A 6,161-nucleotide genomic window follows, 5' to 3' on the forward strand; every position below is an offset into this window, starting at 1 on the left:
GACAGACGTTTCAGCGGGGCCTTCAATTGGAGTATCTGTGCCATAGGATTAACACAGAGAGCCTCTCCTCCAAGGTGAGCAGGTGGTTCATTGCAAGATGTCAAGGTCAGTCAGCAAGGGCCTGAGCCACCCTGCATCACCATCTATAACAATTAGATGAGGCTGGTGCTCCCAGACTTGATCAAACTGGATGGTCTTGAGAGGCATTTAGGAGGCAGAATCAATAGGACCTGGGTGACTGATTGGATGTAGAGGGTGAAAGATGGAGAAATGTTAAGGATGATGCCACTTAAACTTTCTGGCTTGCGGAGCACAGTAGATGGAGGTGCTCTTTAGTGAAACACATTTGGAGGGAAGCTCACTAGTCTTAATAATAATTGCAATTTTCAACATCCTGCATTTCAAGGGTTTTTGAAATATGACAATGGATAAAATTGGAAATAAATTGTATATATTATGTCTTTGGTTATGAAAAAGATAAGATAGAATAAACAATGTAGTGTGAGAAAAGAGAAGGGTATCTTTCTAATGATAATTCCATATAATGTGACTAATCTGAACTCCTTGTTGCCCCGAGGAACTGCATCCTCCACTTTTGACTCTCAGTGGAGGATGATCGCTTGGTGAAATCCTTCCTAAATGTCTTTCCCTTGTAAAGTGGATTACTGTGTACTTTATGTCACAGCAGCAGGGACTCTTCCTTGGCGTGTGGCTCTGGGGACATAACCTCTTTCTTACTTTCTCATTCTCATTGTTTCATCTGCAAAGTGAAAGTTGCTCACTCATGTCTGACTCTTTGTGACCCCATGGACTATACAGTCCATGGGATTCTCTAGGCCAGAACACTGGAGTGGTTAACCAATCCCTTCTCTAGGGGATCTTCCCAACCCAGGGATCGAACCCAGGTCTCCCACATTGCAGGCGGATTCTTTACCATCTGAGCCACCAGAGAAGTCTTGCAAAATTGGGTATAAAAAGAGTAATAACATCATAGAACTATAATGAGAATTAATCAAGATAATATTTGGAGAGGTTTTCAAACAATGCCTCAACCTAGTGAATATAAGGCATCACTCAAGTTTAGAACAAACTAGAAAAAAATCATGATATTATTTTGTAAAATTTGGATAACATAGTATTAAGCACAAAGTTATAAGTCATGGTTTAGTTACTTTTGAAAAAAGAACACGCTTCTCTTTTTCCGTATTATTTGTTTTTTATTCGTCTCATCTTAAATATGAGGCAAATCTTCCTGTACCTTTGCAAAACACATGTCATATATACAGTATTTTTCAGAAAATGAGATTCATTTTTTTGTATACATATAGTGCATATACTATGAAAACTTTCCCAACTTTGTGATATATCCCTCAAATATATTTTTCAATGCCTATTTTTTACTCCACCATAGAGATATAATTACTTGAGTAACTAAACATTTGAATATTTGCTCCAATTTTATACAAATTTTAAATTAAATTATGATTAATTTGTGTGTAGCAAAATATCTGCATAGATCCTTAATGTTTCATTAAGGTAAATTTCCAGATATAAAAATTTTTATTAATGATTTTAAAGCTCTCAGTAAATATTATTAATTGTTCCAGAAGAATTGTACCAATTTATGCTGCACACCATCTTCCCCAGAAACTTGAAAAATATGTCTATTCTATATGCCTCCCATATGCTTGATATTATCACTGAAAACATTTTGATAAATACTAAAAGTGGAAATTTTTCCTCTGATTTTAAGAATTATCCATCTGGTTAAAAATTTTACATATTTTCAACTATTGCACTAATTTCTTTTATGTTATATGTTTGTGTCCTCATCATTTTCTGTTAAAAATTACACACACACACATACACACACATATATATATACAAATAAATAACATGTAATAATTTTTGACAATTTATGGTTGATTTACATTCCTTTTCTTTTTTAATGATGGAACTTTTATGTTCATGAAATTTAGCTTTGCAAGTTCTCCTTTAGGTGTTTATGCAACAAAATACAGTTTTACTTTTTTATATTTTCACCTTTTGCCTGTAAGTTTTTCATTTGAAAACTTAATTTTTATGTAAACTGTTTGAAAGAGTTCTTATTTTATCATAAAACAATCAAACATGCATCTCCTCTCTAGTCACTTAACAGATGACAGTGTAGTTACAGATTTTTAGAACTTTTTCTCCAACACCAAACAAAAGGAACAAAAATAGAAACAGCGAGTTTTATACCATTGATGATGATATTCTTGAATGGCATCATTGTCTACCCAATCATCTACCCAGTTGCTTCTCCCTTCTTTATTCTTGGCATATAGTCCATCATGAAATCCTTGAGTTTCTACCTTAAAGAAATCTCTCTATTTTGTTTATTGTTTTCCATCTCTTACTAACAACACCTTCATTTATCACTATCTTCTCTGACTGAATTCAATTGCCTTCACTGGTCTCTGGACATTTTTTTTTTTTTTTTTTTAATCAACCATAGTTTCTGCCACTGTGCTTTTTGGGGACTATTATTTCATCAAATCAAGTTTTTCCTGCACTGAAATTTGCAGATATAAATATGTCCAAAAATATCTGAGTACCATTCATTTTTTAAAATATTTTTACCAAATCTTATTTGTTCTATATTAGCTTTGGCTGTCTTCAGTGTCACACGTTCTTTGGCAAAGAACAGTGTTAGTCTAGCTTTTAAAAGTCTTCCTTCTTTTTAAAAGCAGTGCCCTGGTGAAAGCACATCAATTTTGACATATTGGCACTCCACCCAAGGCCTCATTTTTCCGTCCCTTTTTCACTCTCCTTCCTCTTCATCCTTCTTTTCCCTCTAAGTCTAAAGTAGCGTCTATAATTGGCTCAAGACACCAAAGAAGTGCTGGCTAGGCCTCCACAGAAGACATGACAGATAACTGACTTTTAAAATCTGTATTCTATAGCAGATAGATTGACAAATATTCACAAAAGTTTAAATGAAATTTTGAATAAGTTGTTTACTGAAAATGCCTAGAATTCCATAATTTCTATTTTTCCCACCATGAAGGCATAAATATTATTAATAATAGGTTATATTACAAAAATATTTTTATTTTAAAGTAAAAGGTGTTTTAACTTCAAAATATATATTCTAGATTTACTCAAAGCCAAATCACTGTAAATCAATATATTATAATTAATCTTGAAATATTACAATTAATAGTAACTAATATTTCCTTTTAATAAAATAAATTAAATACATTATCAAGTATGGATGATATTGATATCAGTCTTTTAGTTACAAATGTTTTCAGAACATTCATGTTGAATGTGCTGCCTGCTTAGTCACTCAGTCGTGTCTGACTCTTTGCAACCCCACAGACTATAGCTCACCAGGCTCCTCTGTCGATGGGATTCTCCAGGCAAGAATACTGGAGTGGGTTGCCTTGCCCTCCTCCAGGAGATTTTTCTAACCCAGAGATCAAACCCAAGTCTCCCTCATTGCTGGCAGATTCTTTGCGGTCTAAATCACCAGGGAAGACCAAGAATGCTGAGTGGATAGCCTGTCTCTTCTCCAGGGAAACTTCCCAACCCAGGTATGGAACCAGGGTCTCCTACATTGCTGGCAGATTCTTTACCAGCTGAGCTACCTGGGAAACCCATGTTGAATAACTAACAGTAAATCAATGTAAACAAAATGTCCAGCCACAGTAATACATTTTGGTGGGGGAACCTTTCCTAGAAGCCCCCAGAAAACTCTCCTAAAAGTCCAAATGATCAGAATTAAGCCACACACTGATGTCTTGGCTTCTAGAGTCCGGAACTCTAGTCTAGGACACGTTCAGCCACTAAGGTGGGAGAAGAGCCTTCCAGGAGGCACCAGAATGTCCTGAGAATCTTTTGTAAATGGATGTTGATCATGTGTACTCAGTATATATGATTGCCCCCAGTAGGTATGATTTTCTCTTGATTAACAATGCTCCTGGAATTTAGATATCTGATTTTAAAAATAATGATGGAAAGCAATATCTTAGTACCTACAGTATAATAAGTATTAATAATATAAAACTTTATATATGGAAAAAATTATAAACATTTATATTTTATAACACATTTTTATATTACATATTGTTTAATCAAAGAAATAGATTAATTTTTGTAACAATACTATATATATATATATCCCTACCTATGTGAGAAACAGTAAATATTTCATAGTTAATGATATAAACATAATGAATACATTTCCTTAATATTTATCCTAATCTTAGAACATAAATTTTATGCCTTTACTTAAAAAGGTATAATATAATATTAATAAACACAGACATCTTTATTTACATGAAAGTCTTTAATTATCGTCAGGTAATGATGTGGCAAAAATAGTTTTCCAGCAAGATTTCCTCTGATAACACCTGCAGACAAAGAAGGAAATGGCGATGGGTAAAGACTCCTGAAAAGATCCTTTGGTGTCATCTGCTTGCTGTTGAGATGCCATTTGTTCACATTTTCACTTCAATCAGTAGCCCTGGTGTATCTCCCCATCAATAGTAAATGATCTTTGCTCCATGTAATTTAGAAGATTTTCTCAACATGAAATAACTCTCGAGTGAGCCATTTTCTACCCATCTGCTGGGACCTGTAGCCCTCTGTCTATTTCGTGAAATTACCAAGCAGAGCATTCTTAGGTTGTTAGATTACATCATTGCCACATATCAAACACTGGGGAAAATTTTCCTACATTTCTAAAATATTGCTTTTAAGAATGACTAATTTTTCTTAAAATCTCTTCCTGGGGACTTTCCAATATTGATGCCTACATATAAATAATCTCTTACCATGCATACTTTTAAAGATATAATGTGACAACATGTATCAAAATATAAAAGGAATATAGCCTCTGATCCAGGATTCAATTCCAAGTGTTTTAAAGAGATATTTGTCCTAGTCAACAAATATATGAATTGATGTTTGCATGAGTTGGAATAGAGCTGGTTGAAGAGACTATGATGTAGTAACAGACAGCAAAATCTCAATGCCTTAAAAATGACTAAGTTTCCACTTTGCCCATGCTGAGGTGGGGACTCTGCTTCATATGTTCACACATCAAGACCCTAATCTCAAATGTCTTTGTTCCCATATCAGAAGAAAAGGTTGCTCCTGAGGAACATAAATTTGCTGTAAATATAAAAATGTAAAATATTGTAGCTGAAAGGTAACAGCATTTTCTTTAATAGCTCACCCTGAGGATCCCACCAGTAATGATATTCTGTTCTCTGCTTAGAACGAGGAAGAGTCAGAAAATTTTGGTGAATAATGTCATGGACTACTATCATTGCATCCCTGAGTTTTCTCATTATGTTAAAGACTGACAACCATCAAAACAATTATCAATGAGGGTTGGTTAAGTAAGTTACTGTATAGTCACACATTAGAATACTTCTCAACATTTTTGAGGTGATTAAAATTTACTGGTATAGCAGGAAATACTGTTTCTAGGGATGAAGTACTGTTAGTTTGTGTATGAGATTTATCCTCATTTAATTAAAGTCAGCCACGAAATTAAAAGAAGTTTGCCCCTTGGAAGAAAAGCCATGACAAAGTTAAACAGTGCATTAAAAAGCAGAGACATCACTTGGCTGACAAAGGTCCGTATAATCAATGCTATGGTTTTTCCAGTAGTCATGAACAGATCTAAGGGTTGTACAATAAAGACGGCTGAGCACTGAGGAATTGATGCTTTCCAATCGTGGTGCTGGGAAAGACTCTTGAGAGTCCCTTGGACAGTAAGGAGTTCAAACCTGTCAATCCTAAAGGAAATCAAGCCTAAAGATTGATTAGAAAGTCTAATGAATATTAGAAGTTGAAGCTGAAGCTCCAATACTTTGGTCATCTAATGTGAAGAGCCAACTTATCGGAAAAGACTCTGATGCTGGGAAACATAGAAGGAGGCTCAGACACGCTGATTGCTATCAAGGAGAAGGTGACTAAATAAAATATTGATTTCTATATTCAATTTTCTAAGAAGTTTTTCTATTTTCTCAGAAAAGTTTATCTTTTTGTAAACAAATAATCCATAGTGGCTGGAATCATTCCTATTGTGACTGCGAATGGCTCTTCTTAACACTGTATTTCCAGATGTTCTTTCCTCGCATATGGGAAGCCTATTAATTTTGCAT

Source organism: Bos mutus, chromosome 9 (assembly GCF_027580195.1).
Source record: "Bos mutus isolate GX-2022 chromosome 9, NWIPB_WYAK_1.1, whole genome shotgun sequence".
Taxonomy (NCBI): domain Eukaryota; kingdom Metazoa; phylum Chordata; class Mammalia; order Artiodactyla; family Bovidae; genus Bos; species Bos mutus.